This window comes from Nannospalax galili, unplaced genomic scaffold, assembly GCF_000622305.1.
Source record: "Nannospalax galili isolate Female #2095 unplaced genomic scaffold, S.galili_v1.0 scaffold2135, whole genome shotgun sequence".
Taxonomy (NCBI): domain Eukaryota; kingdom Metazoa; phylum Chordata; class Mammalia; order Rodentia; family Spalacidae; genus Nannospalax; species Nannospalax galili.
Genome location: NW_008336017.1, coordinates 96,359 through 118,303, shown reverse-complemented (window position 1 = coordinate 118,303; position 21,945 = coordinate 96,359). Strand labels below are relative to the sequence as shown.

The window sequence follows — 21,945 nt, the reverse complement described above, 5'->3', positions numbered from 1 at the left end:
GCCATGTGGGTGCTGGGAATCAAACCTGGGTCCTCTGCAAGAACAGCCAATGCTCTTAACCACTAAGCCATCTCTCCAGCCCCTCAATGTGTGTGTGTGGGAGTGTGTGTGTGTATGTGTGTGTGTGTACATATAACTTTTTTTTTTTCTCTTTTTTGAGACAGGGTCTCCCTGTAGCTCCAGCTGCCTGGAACTCACTCTGGAGACCAGGTTGACCTTGAACTCACAGCAGATCCGCCTGCCTCTGCTGCACCACCACGCCTGGCCAATGTATATTTTTTATTGAATTTTTGTGGATTTCATAGAGTACATTTTAATTAAATTTAGACCTCCCCTATCCACACACCCTCATAGCTCAGCCACAGGATTTCACACATTCTGTCTTATATATTAAAGCCTAGCAAGTCAAGTTTGTGTACTCAGCAGTCTCCTGGTGTGAGTTCATCCAGTGGAGCCAAGTCAGTCTATCTAGCATCACCCCGTTATGAATCAATTCTCTCTCACCCAGCAGTGATCAGCTGCCAATAGTTCATCAGCTAAGATTGGGTCCTCCTGCCCATTTCCTTGGAAGGATTTTTTTTTAGCTAATGTCTTCAAGTGCAAGTAGAAACATCCATAAGCTTGGTTATGCTCTACCGAAGCCACCAATTTCACATCAGTCCTAACCTCTGTAAACATGCCAATGATCCCATCAGCAGCATCCTCAATCTCCCTATGAAGAGCTAAAGAGGGAAATGTAAATAAAAGCCATGTTCCCTCCCTGCTGCCACCTTAACTCCCGGTATGTTCAAGATTCAGTTGCAGCATCACTCTACCGCACTGCCACGCCAAGGAAGGCACTGCTGCTGGAGGTGTAATGTTGACCTGTGGCCTCCACATGCACAAGCACATGTGAAACACTTACCACACACACACACACACACACACACACACACACACACACACACACACTACTGCTCACTTTGGTAGCACATATAGAAAAACTGATTCAATTCGGAGAAGACTGGCATGTCACCTGCACAGAGGTGACAACAAAATCATGAAGCACTCCATATTTCTCTTAATTTTTATTTTAAAAAATACAAGGCTGGGGATCACTCAGTGGTAAAGCACTTGCCTGCACACCCAAAGCCCTAGGTTTAATCTCCAGCACTACCTAAAAAAAAAAAATCCAAGCTGAAAGGCACAAAATTATGAAAAAAAGACAAAAAATCACAATTTTAAGAACATTAAAGGTTTAAATGGGAAAGATCATGGATTTAGTTCTATCAAAAGGAAACCATCTCTGTGACACTTCTCACACCTTTTCCATGAGGAATAATACAGACCAAGACCTGGGACACAGCCAGAAGAAACAGTTGCTCTAGTCCTTAAGCAATTTACAGTGGCTACTTGGAGGACCCATCAGATAGGAGCCGACACTAGAAGATATGCACCCCACAAACCAGAAAACTTTTTTCCACACTAAAGTATCTGTGTGACTCACAACAGAAACATACACAGGTCAGACTGTTGTTAAAGTGAGGTGGTTTAGTTATCTTACCATAAACATACACTTCACTAGGAATGTGAAAAACCTTCAAAATAAAATTTAAAAACAACCAAAGTAACTGCAAGGGAGTTAATCACCACATAAAACAAAAGCTGTTTTTTAACTTACCCTGTTTTTTAAACTTTTTTCATCTCAGAAGCCTTCCTTATCTCAGTTTTATTTAAAATACTTCCAGAAAAAGTCCAAGAGTTTCTAAGTTTGTACCACCTGGAGCAGTTAAAAATCAGTTTCAACTATAAATTGTTAAAAAAAATTACTCTCTACTCACTCCCCATCCAGTACCAAAGCACCTCTAAGATTCCAAAGCAGTTGTCACACATAACTCCACTTCAGAACCCAGCTAGGCTGGCTGCCCTCTCCAGCAAGAGGCCTCAGACTGGAAGACCAGGAGAAGCTGCAGCCTCTCAGTTCCCTAATTGAGGCCTATTATGCTGATGAGTTGCAAAGAAAAGACCACAGATTCAGTCTGATAGTCATTTGTACCATAATCAAGCAGTGGCTAGTGTACTGGTTAAAATTTGCTTGCCACTGGGAGAGTATCTGACAAGAAGCAACCCAAAGAGAGGGAGAGTGTTTTTTTTTGTTTTTTGTTTTTTTTTGTCTCAGTTTGAGAAGGTACAGTCTGCCATGGCAGGGAACGTGTGGTAGCTGAAGCAACTAGGTCCATGGTGATGGGAGTGTCCAGCTGCCTGCTCATACCTCAAAGGAACAGGAAGCAAAAATCTAGGGCAGTAAGTGGGTCATAACCTGTAAGGCCTACCCCTGTGACCCTCTTCTTCCAGTAATGCCCCATCTCCTAAAGGATCCACAATTGTCTGAAACAGTGCCAATGACTAGGAACCAAGTATTCAAATACACAAGTCAATGAGGGACATTTCACAGTCAACGCCTAACAGTTGACTTTCAATGTTATTTTCATCTGTTTACTGATATGGGTGCTGGAGATGTTTATTTATTTGGTGCTGGGGATTGGTCTCAGGGCCTTGAGTGTGCTAAGCCCATATCCTCCCATCAAACCACATTCCACCCTCTGAATTTTAAAATAAATTAAAATACACAATTGTGGCCAGGCAAGGTGGCACATACCTATAATCCAAGCACTCAAGAGCCTGAAGCAGGAGACTGTCAACTCAAAGCCAACCTGGGCTTCATAGTAAGTTCTAGGCCAGTCTGAGTTATACAGTGAGACCCTGTCTCAAAAAAAGTAAATAAGCCAGGCATGGTGGGCCATATAAAATCCCACCACTCAGGAGGCTGAGGTAAGAGGATTGCCATGAATTCAAGGCCAGTCTCAGCTACTGTGAGTTCCAGGCCAGCCTGGGACTAGAGTGAGACATTCATCCCCCAAAAAATAACAAAATTAAAATAGACAAACAAAAAGCTTGTTGGGCCTGGTGGTACAAGTCTGTAATCCTAACTACTCAGGAGGCTGAGGCAGGAAGATCACATATTCAAGGCCTATTAGAGCCACAAAATTTTGATGTTCAGGACCAGCCTAGACAAATTATTGATACTCTGTCTCAATAAAAAGTACAAAAGAGGACTGGAAATACAGCTAGTGGTAGAGTGCTTGCCTAGCATGTACAAGGCCTAGACTTAATCCCCAGTACTACAAAAATAATCAAAATAAAATAAAAGCACAAATTATAATCTTCAAAATGATAAATTTTATGTCATGTAATTCTTATCTCAAAAAAGCTATTTCTTGAGTTTTTTTTGGGGGGGTTTGTTTGTTTTTTTCTTTTTTTTTTTTTAAAGTTGGGGCTTGAAAGATAGCTCAGTAGTTAAGGGCACTTGCTGTTCTTCCAGAGGACCAAAGTTCAGGTCCCAGAACCTACATCAGGTGGCTGCTTGGAATTACAGCTACAGGGGACCCCAACCCTCTTCTGGTCTCTGTGTACTCACAGAAGCATGTGCACAGATATGCACACAGACACATAAGTAAAATAACAAAATAAATCTTTTAAATATAAAGAGAGAGAGGCCGGGCATGGTGGTGCACGCCTTTAATCCCAGCACTTGGGAGGCAAAGGCAGGCGGATCTTTGTGAGTTCGAGGCCAGCCTGGTCTACAACAGTGAATAGAGAGAGAGAGAGAGAGAGAGAGAGAGGGAGAGAGAGAGGGAGAGAGAGAGAGAGCACACTAGCTGGTCATGGTGGCACATGCCTTTAATCCCAGCACTTAGGAAGCAGAGGTAAGAGGACCTATGAGTTCAAGGCCAGACATACAAAGCAAATTCCAAGCCAGCCAGAACTACAAAGTGAGCCTCTGTCTCCAAAAAAAAAAAAAAAAAAAAAAAAGGGCTGGAGAGATGGCTCAGGGGTTAAGAGCACTAGCTGCTCTTGAAAAGGACCTGAGTTGGATTCCTAGCACCCACATAGTGGATAACAACCATCTGTAACTCCAGTTCCAGGGAACCTGACACCCTCTTCTGACCTCCGAGGGCACTGACAACACAGGTGCACTTACACACATACAGGCAATACACTCATACACATAAAAAACAAAATAATTTTTTTAAAAAACCAAAATAAATAAATACATAAATAAAAATACAGGGGCTGGAGAGATGGCTCAGCGGTTAAAAACACTGTTCTTTCAGAAGACCCAGGTTCGAATCCCAGCACCCACATGGCAGCTAACAACTATCAGTAACTCCAGTTCCAGGGAATCCAATGGACTCTTCTGTCCTCCTTGGGCATTGCACAACATGGGTGCACTTACCTACATGCAGGCAATATATTCATATACATAAAAAAATAAAAATAATAAATAAAATATATAAATAAAATAAAAATAAAAATACAGCAAAGTGCTGGGTGTGGTAACACATGTCTTTAATTCCAGCACTCCTGAAGCAGAGGTTGGCAAATCTCTATGAGATAGAGGCCAGTTGAAGTCTACAGGGAGACCCTGTCTCAAAACTACCAAAAAAAAAAAAAAAATGCCCTGACTGGCCTGGAACTCACTTATGTAGACCAGGCTGGCCTCAAACTAGGAGTGATCCTCCTGCCTCCTCCTTCCAAGTGCCAGGATTATAGGCATACACTAAGCTAATGCCGAGCTTATTAGCAGCTTTTCAGATAAAATTTACATCCATTAGTTCAGGAAATTTACCTCAAATTTTTCCTATAATCCATATATAAGTGTACAACAGTACAGACAAGAGATATTTTATTTTTTTAAAAAAATCAATTAATCCCAGCACTCGGGAGGCAGAGGCAGGTGGATCTCTGTGAGTTCGAGGCCAGCCTGGTCTCCATAGTGAATCCAGGCCAGCTGGGGCTACAGGGAGACTCTGTCTCAAAAAGACCAAAAAATAAAAATTAAACAATTCCAGTAATCACCAACTTAAGCAATGTATACAGCCATATTATGAAGTTGTTTAAAAAATAAAACACACCTCAAGTATAATTACAAGTATTGAATTGAAAAATATGTGTTTGAAATATTAAATAGGGGCTAGGGAAATAGCTTAGCTGGTAGAGTGCTTGCCTTGCACTTATGAGGTATTGGATTCCACACTCAGTACCAAAAATAAAAAATTAAATACAAAGCAACATTCAAGCTTTTATGCTTAAATATGCACAGAAAATGACTGGAAGTTTTGGAGGAATAAATATTATTTGGTTTTAATTGTCTGAATATGATTACAATGAATACATATCTTTTAACTATGTTTTGTTTATAATTTGAATACATGAGTTAAGAAATAAAGACTTACCCATACCATGAACCCAACCTGTCTTTCTGGTGCTCTATGGTTCTAGCCAGACCAGCTTTTTCCTCTTTTGAGAAATTAACCTAGGCAATTCCTTTCCCAAATGCTTTGGGAATTAGCTTGAATAGCTACCAGCTATGGCTTCAAATATAAATGATCTGGGTTGAAAGAACTATGCCTGCCTGCATCTGCTACTGTACATTTTAAAAGACTCTTAAAAGAGAGAGGAGGGAAAACTGAAACACAATTAATAATCTTTATCATAGAAGCAGCCAAAGTAATCAGCACAACCCGTGCATTCTGGCCTCTGTGCCTTTGCTCCATGCAATTTCCTGCCTGAAATCCTCTTAGCCACTTATCACATGTCCAAATACTGCCAATCCTTCAGAACATGGGTTAAACACCACCTCCTACACTGAACCCTCCCTAATTCCTGAGTCAGAGCTCATTCTCTTTCCTAAACCATAGCATCCTCACTCTGAAGACAATTTCCTCACCTAGACTCACTTGTATCTAAGTCTTCTCTTTTCCATTAGTGAGAAGATTCATCAAGGGCACAACTGTCAAGGGCACAATTTGTGTCTTGGTTATTTTGTATGCATCATTTCATGCATAAATCAAAATCGTATTTCACTAAAACATATAAAAAGGGAAGGGCAAAAATCTAAAAATATTTAAAGACAGGCTTTTAGTATGTATTTAATTAGCTCATAGGGCTACATGTGACAAATAGTATCAGAAGGCTGTGATCCCTCCCTCCCTGTTCCCCTCCCCAACATCACTGCCTGCTGCAAAGGCAATCACTATGACCAGTTTCTTAACAGAGGGGTGATTTTTTTGTTTTAATGATTTAATTTATTTTTAACTCTGTGCGTGTGTGTGTAAATGTTCTTGAAGGCCAGAGAGGGCATTGGATTCCTGGAACTGGAGTTACAGGTGGTTATAAGCTGCCCCTGCCCCATGTGAGTGCCCCTCCAAGGCTTTCTTAAAACCCCATATTAAGGGCTGGAGACATGGCTCAGCAATTAAGAGCACTGGCTGCTCTTGCAGAGGACCCACGTTTGGTTCCCAGACCCACAGCTAACAACTGTCTGTAACTCCAGTTCCAGGGGATCTGACAGCCTCTTCTGTCCTCCTCGGGCATTGCATGACATGGGCACACCTACCTACACGCAGGCAATACACGCATACATATAAAATAAAAATAAATATTTTTTTTTAAATAAAAATTAGCCGGGCATGGTGTGAACACTCCGTGGGCTTTCTTGCACACTAATCATCTTCTGTGTGTTTTATGTAATACTTGATGAAGGAAAAAATTTAACTCCAAAATGTTTTTTATTAAGCAATTCAAATTCTGTAAGATACATCTTCCGCTCCATGCCCTTCTCATGGCCCAGCTGGAGGTGAAGGAGACTAGGCAGGACACACCAGGCCTCCTGAGGCACAAATGCACCCACAACCCAACACTGTGACCTCACCTGTGCATTAACCAGTGTATGAAATTAAAAAAGCCCAATTTAAAAAGAAAGGAAGGAAGGAAGGAAGGAAGGAAGGGAGGGAGGGAGAGAGAGAAAGAAAGAAAGAAAGAAAGAAAGAAAGAAAGAAAGAAAGAAAGAAAGAAAGAAAGAAAGAAAGGAAGAAAGAAAGTAAGTCAAGCCAGCCCTGGAGACCAAGGCCCCAAATCGTTGTACCCTACAGAAACAGAGGCAGGAGGATTGGGAATGGGTACTCAAAATCAACCTGGGCTGCCTAGCAAGCTCCAGGACGGCTTCAACTACATAGTAAGACCCTATCTCTAAATAAATAAACAAATTTCTTTGGAAATTAAAACTTCATAACATCTTCAGAACCTTGATCAAAGTTGACAATTTATAAATGGCAGTGAAAAGTAAAATTATTTATGACAATTCTGTAACTATAAAGTCTATTTGTATACTGGGGTAAGTATGATAAGCAACAGATGGAAAAATAAATCCCTTATGACTTGCAAAACTAAACTTATCTGAGCTATAAGAAGAAAAGTCGGGGCTGGAGAGATGGCTCAGCAGTTAAGAATACTGGCTGTTCTTGTAGAAGACCCTGGTTCAAATCCCCGTACCCACATGGCAGCTAACAACTGTCCATAACTCCAGTTCCTCCAGTTCCAGGGGATCCGACAACCTCTTCTGTCCTCTTCAGGAATTGCAGGACGTGGGTGCACTTATTTACATGCAGGCAATACACATATACACATAAAATAAAAATAATAAATAAAAAAAAGAAAAGTCATTTGTCATCAGAAAAATTACAGCATATATATTCCTAGCAGATATATTACCCAAGCTATTAATGTTTTTGTAGTGGTAAAGCATTCTCAATATGAAAATGAAGGCACTAAGACATTCTAAAAAGAGTATTAGAGAAGCATGCATTAGATATTTTATGAAGCTAGATTTCTTAAGGCTTTATAATAAATATCTATAAAATTAATAAACATTCTTAATATAGTAATGGCAACAGTATCTGTATATTTTGCTACTCTCTTTTTTTTTTTGGTCTTTTTGAGACAGGGTCTCTCTGTAGCCACAGCTGGCCTCCAACTCACAGAGATCCACCTACTTCTACCTCCTGAGTGCTGGGATTAAAGGTTTACGCCACCATACCCAGCTTATATTTTTTCACTTTATACTTGGTAAGAATTAACCACAAAGGATTGTATATGCCTGTAGTCTCAGCACTTGAGCAGGAAGGCTAGAGAATCTTGGCCTTAGTTCAAAGTCAGCCTCAGCTACATAGCAAGCTGAAAGCCAACCCAGGCTACATGAGACTTCCAAAAATAAAAGAACAAATAATGAAAATTAAGTCTTCTACCAGGCATGACAGCAAACTTTCTAATCTCTACACTCAGGAGGCTGATGCAGGAGCATTACAAGTTCAAAACCAGTGTGGACTATAAAGCTAGACCCTGTCTCAAAAATTAAATAAAAAAATGAGTCTTTCTACCATGAGGGTTTTCAGGTTTTATAAAGTCTAAGGGCTAGAGAAAGATGGCTCTGTGGCTAGGAGTGCTGGGTGTTCTTGCAGAGAACCAGAGTTCAGTTCCCATCACCCTACAACTTATCAGTAGCTCCAGGGGATCCGATGTCCTCTTCTGGCCTCTGCAGGCATTGCACAATGTAGGTGCACTTACATGCAGGCAGAACACTCATACACATAAAATTAAAATACTTTTTAGGGGCTGGAGAGATGGCTCAGTGGTTAAGAGCACTGACTGCTCTTGCAGAGGACCCAGGTTCAAGTCCCAGCACCCACATGGCGGCTATGAACTGTCCTTAACTCCAGTTCCAGGGGAATCCAAAACCCTCTTCTGACCCCCGCAGCATTGCACGACACAGTGCACTCACATACATGCAGGCAATACACTCATACACATAAAATAAAAATTATATTTTTTAAATACTTTTTTAAAAAATCAATACATGCCTTTAAAAAAGCTGTTGTACTTCTAAAAGGTTTTAATAATTTATTTACTGTATAAAAACATAGAAAATTGCTCCTACAATAATGAATCACTCAAGAATTAAGAAGGACGGGGCAGATTAGGCTACTACCAAAATGATGATGCTCAAAGAAGCAGAAATCTTATTAGAAAGCTTAGCTAAGAATAAAAACCTTGAGGTCTCATTAGAGCAAGACAAATTTTAATGCAAAATCTAAACAAAAGCCAGGGAGATGGCTCAGCTGGGGAGATGGTTTAGCAGATAAAGGAACTTGCCAAGCAAGCCTGGCAACCTGAGTCTACTCCTGAGACCCATGTGAAAATGAACGGAGGGAGCCAACTCCACAGAGCTGTCCTCTGACCTCTGACCATAGTAGCATAACATGCACACTATGCTACTACAGCATGCACGTATACACCCAACATGCACACACATAATACATAAAAACAATTTTAAAAAGTTTAAATATATTTGAAAACAATTCTATACTAAATACTGAACTCACTATAGCAGCAATCATAAAAACAATATTGAAGGTAAAATTATTCAAAGCGTTAACACTACATTGTCCACTGGGGTGGGAGGCAACTTTTCATGAAGGTCTGCCAGGGTGGCACGCATCTGTCCAGGACTTACAAGACAGAGGCAGAAAGATCAGGAATTCAAGGTCAGCTTCAATAGCATGAGACTGTATCAAAAACACAAACAAGGCTGGGGGTGTAGCTCAGATGGTAGAGTGCTTGCCTAGTAGTCACAAAGCCCAGCACCCCATAAACTAGGTGTGGTACACACCTGTAATCCCAGCACTCAGGAAGTCAAAGTAGGAGTATCACAAGTTCAAGGTCATCCTCAGCTACAGAACAAAGTCATTTGAGACATTTTGTCAAAAATCAGCTTCCCAGGTCTGACTGCCTCAAGGTTAAGATTAAGAGGAATAACCTTTAGCATCTACTTCAAAAATAGTGTTCAAGTCCAGGTGTGGTGGCACATGCCTTTAATCCCAGCACTTGGGAGGCAGAGGAAGGTGGATGTCTGTGAGTTCAAGGCCAGCCCAGTCTACAAAACAAGTTCCAGGCCAGCTGGGGCTACAGGGAGACCTTGTCTCAAAAAGACCAAAAAAAGTGTTCAATGATAATAATAATATCCTTTCAATTGACAAATGAGTAACTACAACATTCCTCACACGCAAGATACTGAAATGAGCACAGTAGAGAAGCTCCTCCTTCTGGCCTTTAGGAGCCCATTATGCATCAAAGGATGCAGAAGCTGAGTGGGACTCTGCAGGCCTTTTTCCTAGCCTCCAAGTTACTGGCCACCCCCCTTCCATCATGATGCTCCTGTCTCATACTGAGTATAATACGATTAGGCTCCAGCTTTGCTCTGCTAATATAATCACATGTAATCACATTCCTCAAAAATTACACTGTTTCCAAAATGAGAATCAACATATTACCAAAATGCCACAGCAGCTATCACTGATGGTGGCCACTCTTCCAAATGGCATATCTTGTTTAACATATGACCACTTTCCTTAATTGTATCTCATAAAACAGCCTTATTCTTTTATTTTTTTATTTTTATTGAATTTTTTCAATTTTCATACAATACAGTTTGATGGCATTCAGATCCCTTCCCCTATACGTACCTCCCCCAACTCCCCACCCAATTTCATGTACTTCACAGCCTACAGAGTCTGATTTGTGTCCCCAGATGTGCTTCAGTGTGGGTCCATCCACTGGGCCCACAAAAAACTTATTCTTAAATTTGGAAACTACTTCACAATTTTGTCCATCCTCCATCAAGACCCCAAGAATTGACCTGAGAACTGTTGGAGTGCAGAGCTGCTAGAAGAGGTGAAGATGGACTATCAGGGTGCCCCTGCTCTCCCTGCATTCTTGTCTTCTTTAATCTCTCACTGAGAGGAGGGAACACTGACCTAGTAATGGATGACATAAGAACCTGGACAAGCTGTCTTTGACTAAAAGCACACCATATGTTGAAGGCAGGGTCCAAACAGGGGGCTTCATCATTTGCAAAGATGAAGATTAAATGCAGGTTAGAAATGGCATGTCCGTGAGGACTTGCTTATTCCTCCTCTTCTCTGCAGCCTCCCTGGGTGTGGTGGTACATACCTGTAATCCCACCACTTAGGAGGCAGAGTCAGAATAATCACAAGTTTGAGGCCAACCTGGTCTACACAGCTAGTTCCAGACCAGCCTGACCTATAGACTTATAGAGTGAGACTCTGTCTCAAAAAAAAAAAAAAAAAAAAAAAAGACTAGCATTTAGAGGTAGCTCTTGCAAAGTAGCCAGCCTGACAATGGCAAAACACAACAATGGGACTTACAGGAAGGGAAGCCCTTACCTAAGCTTTCAGCTTAAGCAACAGGCCTATTTCACTTAACTAAACAGCTCTACACTGGCACTCTGGCCAAAAGCCCAACTAGTATGTTTTAGGAGCTACTATGTTTGGGGCCTTATTTCTGTTGGCTTGGTGTGTGTGTACACACACATGTATATGAAGGTCAGACACCAATGCTGGATGTCTTCCTCAACTGCTCTTACCCTGCTTCACGTATATGCCACATTGACTTCTTCTTCTTTTTTTTTTTTTTTTTTTTTTTTTTTTGAGACAGGGTCTCCCTATGTAACCCTGGCTGATCTGAAATCCCTATGTAGGCTGGGCTGACCTTTAACTCACAGAGATCTACCTGTCTGTGCCTCCCCAAGTGTTGTGTGTACCATCATGTTCTGTCTAATCTTCTTATCGTTAAGGGGGGGGTATACCCACAGAGTCCAGAAGAGGGTGCTGTATCCCCAGAGCTGGAGTTATAAGCAGTTGTGAGCCACCCAATATAGGTGCTAGAAACTGAACCTGGATCCTCAGCCCTCAGCAAGAGCAGTACTCACTCTTAACCAGTGAGTCATTTCTCCAATCTCTTTAGCTTTTTTTTTTAAATATTTATTTTTATTATTTATTTTTAATCTGTGTTTTGACTATATGCATTCAAGTGCACCACACATGGCCCACAGAGACCAGAATCCCCTGAAACTGGAATTAGCCACCATGTGGGTGCTGGGAACTGAACCTGGATCTTCTGCAAGGGCAACCAGTGCTCTTAACCACTGAGCCACCTCTCTAGCCCCCTTTCATCTTACTTTAATTTTTTTTTTGTCTTTTTATTGATTGTTTTTTAACAGGGTCTCTCTAGTCACAGCTGACCTGGAAGTCACAATATGAACCAGGGTAGCCTTGATCTCGCAGAGATCCACCTGCCTCTGCCTCCCGTGGGCTGGGATTAAATAAAGGCACATGCCACCACGCTTGGCTCATCTTACTTTTTGAGACAGCGTCTCCCATTGATCCTAGAGCTCTGATGGCTCAGATAGACTGGCTGACCAGGAAAGGCCCTACCCAGCACCTCCCCTCCCCCTCTCCTGTCACCACCTGAACAGTGCTCAGATTACAGGTTATGCTGCCATGACCGGCATTTTTTTTAATGTTTGAGTGTTTTGTCTACATCCATGTCTGTACAATGCCCATAAAGGTCAAAAGAGGATGTTGGATTCCTAGAGCTGGCTAACTGATGTTAGCCACCATGTGGGTGGTGGGAATGGAACCTGGGTCCTCAGCAAGAGTAGCCAGTGCTCTTAACTGCTGCTGAGCCATGCAGTCTTCAACATGCTTTTAAGTGGGTACTGGAGATCCAAAGTTATGTCCTCATGCTTACATGGCAAGCATTCTGACTGAGGCACAACCCCCCAAACTCCTGTTGTTTTGGTTCAATTTAGTGTGTATGTGTGATCAGGCGTGCAAGTTGCACGGTACACATGTGGAGGTGAGAGGACAATTCTCGGTTGTTTTTTCCTTCCACATTGTGAGAAAGGGTCTCTCTTGTTTAGTCTGCTTACTCCAGACTAGCTGGCCCATGAGCTACAGGACAATTCTCCTGTCTCTGACTCCTAAGTTCCTACATGAGTGCAGGGAATTACATAGACGTGTGCCACCACATCCAGCTTCTTTTTTTTTTTTTTTAAATGTGGGTTCCAGGGACCAAACTCAAGTCATCAGGCTTACACAACAAGCACTTTTACTTACTGAGCCATTCCTACCAGCCTCTGGTTTGGTTTTTATGAGAAAGTGTCTAATGGGACTAGAGAGATGGCTCAGTGGTTAAAAGCACTTATTGCTCTTCCAGAGTACCTGAGTTCAGTTCTCAGCACCCAAGTCAGGTAACTCAAACAGCCTGTAACTCCAGCTCCAGGGGATATGACACCCTAAACCCTAAACCCTAAACCCTAAACCCTAAACCCTAACCCTAACCCTATCTCAAAACATAGACTGGAGAAGTCTCAAACTCGGGCTTCCACACATACCCACAGGAACAAACACTCCCTCTCTCTTACATACACATACACACAGACACACAGACAGACACACACACACACACACACACAGAGGAGGGTGGGACTGGGGAGACAGTTCAGTCAGAAAAATGTCTCACTATGCAAGCATGAGGACCTGAGATAGATCCCCAGCACAATGATACGAGGCATGATGGCACATGCTTGTAATCCCAACGCTGGGAAGGCAGATCCCTGAAGCTCACTGGCCAGCCAGTCTAGTCTAACAGGCAAGCTCCAGGTCCCAGTGAGAGACTCTGTCTCAAAAAACAAGATAAGCCTAATGAAATGGCTACCAAGCCTTATGAACTGAGTTCAATCCCTGGAACCCACATGGAGGAAAGGGAAATTGACCCTGCCACACAAATGTCATGGCATGCACTTGCCCACACATATACGTACAATGAGAGAATGAATGAATGAAAAATTTAAAACCTGGGGCTGGAGAGATGGCTTAGTGGTTAAGAGCCCTGGCTGCTCTTGCAGAGGACCTGTGTTCGATTCCCAGCACCCACATGGCAGCTAAATACACATAAAATGAAAATAAAATATTTTTTTTAAAAAAAGAAAAATTTAAAATCCACAGTGGATGGTTCCCTAGGTTGACCTCTAGCCTCTTTACTCACATATTTGCCCATGCATATGAAAAATAGTATTTTAAATAAAGTTAACATATTTTAGGTGAAAATGATGAAATAGGAATTTTTTGCATGTTATATATATATCAAATTATAAACCAAAATTCACAGTGGCAAGACCTGTGCTATGGAAACTAGAACATATTTAACCATAATGACTATAGGTTTATGGCCACATCTGTTTTTTTCTGTACTAGTGATTGTGACTAAGATTGTTCATGCTAAATTCTTAGGCAAAAATACTGCCTGTAACACTGTTCTTTTGAGAGAAAATAATTTGCTTTGAGATCTGTCCTCAAACAAGCATTCAAGAAAACATGTAGCTGTGAAAAGAAGACAGCCTAAACACATGGACCCTATTTCAGTTACTCTGAGACATCCGGTGTTTCATTATGTGCACACCACTGGAATGGAAACAGGTCGATGCAGCTCAAATGACAGAATATTTTTCATTCTTAGAATAAAAATAATGCATGTATAAATGATGGCATCTATGATTCAATGAAAAGTGCTTCTAGAGGGGACTGGAGAGATGGCTCAGTGTTAGTTAAAAGCCATGGCTGCTCTTGCAGAGGACCTGGGTTTGATTCCAGCACCCACATGACGGCTAACAACAGTCTGTAACTCCAGTTCCAGGGGATCTGACACCCTTTTCTGACCTCTGCGGTCATTGCACAACATGGATGCACTTACACACATGTGGGCAATACACTCATACACATAAAATAAAAATAGTTTTTAAAAAAGAATTACTAAAAGAAAAAGAGAAAAGTGCTTCTGCAATATATCTAGTTTCAAATGCGAATACCCATATGGGTATAAAGGAGAACATTTGCCTTTAAGGGTCACAGTCTAGTGGACAGAAAATGATTGGCACTAAATAACAAGTTTTTGCGCTTGTTTTCTGTTTGTGTGTTTTGAAAATGATCATGCTATGGTGGCCCTGGATGGCCTGGAACATGCTATGTAGACCAAACTGGCTTCAAACTTATACCAATCCTTGTGTGTTGTGTACCAAGTGCTGAGATTACAAGCATGTATCACCATGCCAGGCTAAAATACAAGTGTTAACAGGAAAATAAGCATTAACAGAACATATCAAGTGGTAAAATGAATGGAAAGGTTAAAGAACTTTTAAAATGGTACTTAGGAAACAGGAAGCATGGGGGACAAAAGAAAAAGCCAGGCAGCCTTCAGAGCTTTTGTGTATTTGCTGGTGAGGGTTTTTTATTAATTTCTTTGCTTTTGTTTTTATTATTATCATTATTATTACTACTAATGTTGTGTGTATGTGTGTGATGGGGGAGAGAGGGAGAGAGGGAGAGGGACAGAGAGGGAGAGAGAAGTGTGAGTGCAGGTACTCACATGCCACAGCACATGGAAGTCAAGAGAACAACTTCAGGAGTTAATTCTCTGCTTAGAGTTCAGGAAGCACGTTTACCCACTGCGCCATCTCAGTGCCCCCAGCACTCTTGTAAAAGCTGCGTGGGGCAAAATGGCTACAGCTAGCTCTAAGCTCTGAGAGACTCTGCCTCAATAAGTAAGGTAGTGAGCAAATGAAGAAGGCACCTGAGGTCAACCTCTGGCTTCTAGATGCTTGCACACAAATGTGCGCTTGCACCCACAAACATACACATATGAACATATACATACAAGCAGGCATACCAGACAGACATAAGCAAGCAAAACCAGAACTAAAACAGGAAATAAATGATAAGAAGGGTAGAGAAAAAATGAATTTAAGATTTTAGTCACATCACTCTCCTAAGGCCAGCAATGGCCCTCCACTTAATGGAAGGCAGTACTTGAAGACAGGGATTCAAAGGGAAAGATTTTTCTACTCTGCGATACCTCTTTCCATTAAAGCCCTGTGTCCATTTTAAAATAAATCCACATAGTAGTTGATACACTCTTTCCAAGAATTGGACCTTCAATCTCCTTCCTTTAAGTGTGAGATCAGCCAGGCAATCCCAGCACTCGGGAGGCAGAGGCAGGCAGATCTCTGTGAGTTCAAAGCCAGCCTGGTCTACATGGTGAGTTCCAGGACAGCTGGGGCTACAGGGAAACCCTGTCTCAAAAAGACCAAAAAAAAAAAAAAAAAAAAAAAATGGTGTGGGATCACTTAGTGACTTAATCCTAATTAACACAATATTGCAGAAGTGACTCCCAACACTAATTCATGGGGTTGGAGGGATAGCTCAGTGGTTAAGAGCACTGGCTGCTCTGGCAGACAACCCAGGTTAGGTTCCCAGCACCCACATGGTGGCTAACAACCATCTGTAACTCCAGTTCCAGGAGAGTCAATGCCATCTTCTGACCTCTACAGACATTGCACGACACAGTTGCACTCACATATATGCTGGCAAATCATTCATACACATCAAATAAAAATAAAAGACCAAGGGGCTGGAGAGATGGCTCAGCGGTTAAGAGTACTGGTTGTTCTTGCAGAAGACCTGGATTCGAATCCCAGCACCCACATGGCAGCTAACAACTGTCTGTAACTCCAGTCCCAGGGGACCTGACAGCCTCTTCTGACCTCCGCAGGTACTGCACAACACAGGTACGCTGACCTACATGCAGGCAATACACACATACACATAAAAATAAATAAAAAGACCAAGTCATAAAAAGGAAGAAGCAAGACTGTACTCCCACACTCAAAAGTCAAATGCCATGCTATGAGGTCACTCAGTCGGAGCAGTCCATGTGGTCCACTATGGAGGCCACAGCCATGTGAAACATACTGGGAGCAGATCCTCCAGTCCCAGCTAGCCTCTTGACTGCAACCTCAAGAGAGACCCCCAGAACCTCTCAGGTAGACCACTCCAAAAAAACTGGCCCTCAAAAACTGTGAGACAAAAACATTTACTACCATCTCACCATGCTTTCTTTGTGGTAGTAGTTTTGTTTTTGTTTTTTCAATTTTCTGAGACAGGGTCTCCCTGTAGTCCCAGCTGGCCAGGAACTGGCTGTCCTCAAACTCACAAAGATCTGCCTGCCTCTGCCTCCCAAGTGCTGGGATTAAAGGTGTGCACCACATGCTCAGCTTTCAACACGTTTTTAGGCAACCTGTACATAGCAATAAATACTACAGCCTGATGGTATTTCCCATCTCTAAAACTCCTTTTCTCAGTTTGTGTACACCAACAGTCAATATAAACAATTTCTAGAAGGCTATTCTCTTCATTGCTATGTATAACCTAATCAACTACAGAGCCAGATATTTATTTGCTGAAGATTCTTGGCCGTATTGACTGCAGTAGTCCAAAAGTGGCGCAATTAAACCTTGCCTGTGAGTTTAGCCAGAGTGGGGGGAAATGAAAATTATTTGACTACTCAGAAGGGACAGAATAAATACAGTGATCAAATACAACTCTAGAACATGCACGTAAGGCAGAAATGGTGGAGGTTTTGTTTTAGCCTCGGATTGCTAAAGTGTTTCAGTTGCTTGAAGAAAAATAAATAGTACAGAGCAACAAAGCACCAGGGTAGTAACAACCATAACTTCCTTTTCCCCAGCTGTCCTGGAACTCACTACGTAGACTGTAGACCAGGCTGGCCTTGAACTCATAGATATCCACCTGCCTCTGCCTCCCGAGTGCTGAGATTAAAGGCGTGTGCCACTACACCCAGCATAACTTCCTTATCTTTAGGGGGAAAAAAACTTTTAATTTAATTTTACTAAAGGGCTGGAGAGAGAGCTAAGCCTTGAAGAGCGCTGGCTGCTCTGCAGAGGACCCAGGTTCAGTTCCAAGCACCCACATGACAGCTAACAACCCTTTGTTACTACAGTTCCAGGAGATCCAACACCCTCTTCTGGCCTCTTCCAGCACTGCACACACATGGCACAATTACATACATGCAGGCAAAATACTCATACACATAAAAATAAATTTTTTAATGTATTTTCTTTGTGTTTACAAGTACATGCATACATGCATGTGGGGTGAGAGAATGTGCCACAATATACACGTGGGAGTCAAAGAACAACTTTCTGGAGTAAGTTCTCTCCTTTCGCCATGTGAGTCCTGGGAATTGAGTTGTCAGACTTATATAGCAAGCACTTTTACCTACTAAGCTATCTTGCTGGCCCATAACTTACTTCTTTTATTAAAAATAAGAGATAACTAGTCTCAGGCCAAGTTAAGATTAACATTTACACGTGTCTCAAAATGTGATCTACCAAATACTAGTATCCAAACAGGTACAAGTATTCTTTAAAGGGAAACACAACAGTCCAGTTCTCCAAAGGCTGAAGAGGACCATGAGTTTGAGGACAACTTGGCCTACTTAGTGAGACCCTGTCTCAAAACCCCCAATTCTGTACAGTGTCATTTCTGAGGTTTTAAGGGGCTAGTATACATGATAAACTTATTTGACCTCAGAATACTTAAAACAAAAAAAAATTTTTTTTTTTGGTCTTTTTGAGACAGGGTCTCCCTGCAGCCCCAGCTAGCCTGGAACTCACTATGTAGATCAGGCTGGCCTTGAACTCACAGAGATCCCCCTGCCTCTGCCTCCCAAGTGCTGGGATTAAATAAAGGCATACACCCAGCAACATACTTAAAATTCTTTAAAGCTTATTAGTATCTATTAGTACAGTTTAGGAAACACTGACTTAGATAGTAAGTTATACAGGTGTGCAGGTGAGTAGATTTTCGGAGAATAAGACAAATCCAACCAAATGATCTCAACAAAGATCATGTGTGATTAGTTACGTCTGTGCAATTTCTTAAAGCAAAATAACTATTAAATAAGCTATGAAAAGCCAACAATAGCCATAGTCAGTGGAAATGAAGATGGGAAAAATTGATGGACTGTAACCAAAGCAAAAAAAATCCTCTTTCCATAGGCCACATGGCACAGAATGCCTCCCACTCTCTAAGTTCCAGCTGTTTCCTTGCATCCCTTCCCATGAGCTGAGTATCTAGTCTAAGTGTAGCCCATCTGGAGGGCTGGGGGCAGCTTATGAGGCGGTCTGACCCTAAGCCCTTAGCCAACACTAGTGATAACTAACGGCCTGTCAAATGTCTCCTGGGAAATTTTAATTAAAGATAGAGTCCTTAGTAAAACCACAGCATAATGACACAAAGAAGCAGAGAGAAAACAGCTGAGATAATAGCACAGGATTAGGTGGGCTAGCACCGGCTGTCCAGTGCTTTGAGCAAGAACGAACAACTTCCTTCACTAAAGACCTTACTGCCTAACCTGAACAACTTTATGTTGTGGCCCTGTCAGAGAGAACAGAATGACAGGCTGACAGGATTTCAGTCACATTCTGTGACCCACACAGAAAAGAGAGGGAGGAGAAAGAGTGAGGGGCCAAGACAACACTGAGTATGGGTTTCAGGAGTATCTGAGGGTGTGGCTCAGTAGAGCACTTGCTTAAATGTAAGCAAGGCTCTGGGTTCCATCACCAGCATCACAAAAGAAAAAGGAGGAGGCGGGGAGGAGCACCAGTTAAAATATACATAAATGATGTTTTCATATATAAAAAATCTACAGCCAGAGCCTCTGCATCCCATTAGTCATTAATCAGAACTGCTCTTGGGCAGATATACTTCCCCAGCTTAGCCAGGCTCTGCCAAGGAAGGAGAGCTCCCGGCTGCCCCAGGCAGTTTAGACATGCAGACACATGCCTACATTCCCGCCTACTTTAACTACACACACACACACACACACACACACACACAGTGCTCCCTTATAGAAAAGGAGTCAGAAATTGTCTTCTGGGAGCCTAGTGAACATGCAGAGCTGCCAATGAATGTGCCCACACATGCGGTTGAGTGTGTTGGCATGGGGCTTTGCAGGAAGGGCTCTCCAGCTAGCCCTCCGTCTAGACAGACTGCTCACATGCTTGCTCATAGCTCTTTCAGGTGAGTACAAGCCAACAGTGTATAAACACTGTCCCCTCTAGAATGGCGTCCTTCTGGCTAGGCACAGCTTATCCTCAGTAGGTCTCAACAAGCTCTGCTAAGAAGACAGAAAAGCATGTGGTCACTAAAGCCGAGTGGGATCCACATCCCTAACAACATTCCAGTATGGATGAGGCACTGTCAGGTTCTTCTGAGAGGACTGACCTTGATGTAAAAGCTTAAACTTCTGTTCCATTTGTTTCCTCAATACTTGAAATGACTTTGAATATTTTATATTCCTTCCAATCCCAGCACCCTAACCAAAGCCCTCAAAGGTCACATTAATAACTAGTTTAAAATGAGGGCACTAGGGGGGTTGGAGAGATGGCTCAGAGTTTAAGAGCACTGGTGCTCTTGCAGAGGACCCAGGTTCGAATCCCAGCACCCACATGGCAGCTAACAATCATCCATGACTCCAGTTCCAGGAGATTCTATGCCCTCTTTTGACCTCACAGCCATTGTGCAACATGAGTACACTTACACACATGCAGGCATAACACTCGTACATATAAAATAAAAATAAAACTTAAAAAAAATTAAAACAAGGGCAGATCATACCTCCAACTTCTGATGTAAAACCTCAATACAAACAGTCTGTAAGAATTCCTCAAATATCAAGTGTTCTATGAATCAGAAATCATGCTATTTTGTAATGTAACCATAGAAGGAAAAACTTCACAGCAAATATACTGTTTATGGTTGCTAACATATTAGCAAATTTTACCAATTATGATTTTAGAGCTGTGCATGGCAGCCCACACTTGAGAGGCAGAGGCAGGCAGAACCCTGTGAGACAGAGGCCAGTCTAGTCCACATAGCAAGCTCCAGGTCAACTTGGGGCTACAGGAAGACTCTGTCTCAAAAAACCCAAATAAGGGGCTGGAGAGATGGCTCAGTGGTTAAGAACACTGACTGTTCTTACAGAAGACCCAGATTCAAATCCCAGCACCCACATGGCAGCTAACAACTGTCCGTAACTCCAGTTCCAGGGGATCCAACAGCCTCTTCTGTCTTCCAAGGGCACTGCACTTACCTACATGCAGGCAATACACACATACACATAAAATAAAAATAATAAATTTAATAAAAACCTAAATAAATAAATAATTCTAAATCTAGGCAGTATGTACCTGTAATCCCAGCAGTTGGGTGGTGCAAACAGAAAAATCATCAAGTGCTCAAGGGCATCCTAGGTTACATGGGATCCTGCCTCCAAAGAAACAAAATTTTAGCCTAGCATGATGGCTTATACCTTTAATGCCAGCACTCGGGAGGCAGAGGTAGACAGAGATCTGTGAGTCTGAGGCTAGCCTGGTCTACATAGTGAGTTCCAGGCCAGCCGGGGCTACAGGGAGACCCTGAATCAAAAAGAAAAAAAAAAAAAAATTTTTTTTTTACAGTGGCACAAACACACATAGAAAAGAACCTCTCCAAGGGCCAGCAAGACAGCACATTAGTAAAGACGCTTGTCACATATATCTGACAAACTGAATTTGACCCCCAGAACCCACATAGTAGAAGGAGAAAACTGACCCCCCAAAAGTTGTCCTCTGACCTCCACATGAATGCCATGGCACATGTGTGGCTGAATGCACATATACATACTACACACACACACACACACACACACACACACACACACACGAGAACAATAAAATAAAAAGATTTTTTTTTGGTCTTTTTTTTTTGAGACAAGTGTCTCTCTGTAGCCCCAGCTGGCTTTAAAGAAAAAAGATTTTAAAGAACCTCTGAAGTTAGATTTTATTTAACCTAGTTACCCAATGTAAGGCTATGAAATATACCTCAACTACTTGGCATACCAACAAGTTATTTATATAAATCACAATTCCAGTCAGGCATGGGAGTACACACACCTATAATCCTAGCACTTGGGAGACGGCAGTCTTGCCAGGAGTTTGAGGCCATTGTGGGCTATATAGCAAAACCTGCCTCAAAAAAGAAAGGAAGGAAAGAGAGGAAACAAAAACAAAACAATTTCAACTGAAACTCCAAGATAGTAATTATTTGGGCATCTTTGAGTTATGTATAGTCAAATGTTCATTAAAATGGCATAAGTGATCTTGATAAAACCGCAACACAAATTTAAATATACATTCTCATTTAAAAATAAAAAAACACTAGATCCAGCCCAGTGCAGATCTCTGTGAGTTCAAGGACAGCCTGGTCTATATAGTGAGTTCCAGGACAGCTGGGGCTACAAAGAGACCCT

General features: G+C 41.9%; 1 protein-coding gene and 1 non-coding gene across 4 annotated transcripts in view; one reads left to right on the top strand and one right to left on the bottom strand.

The window, feature by feature from the left end:
* The window catches only part of LOC103732256 (arginine-glutamic acid dipeptide repeats protein-like), a 258,810-nt gene that overhangs the window by 232,383 nt on the left and 4,482 nt on the right, over positions 1-21,945 (bottom strand). The gene's annotated exons all lie outside the window — the stretch shown is intronic.
* Positions 954-1,059, top strand: LOC115069965. Its single transcript, XR_003849195.1, has one exon. It is a non-coding gene; the product is annotated as a U6 spliceosomal RNA (small nuclear RNA).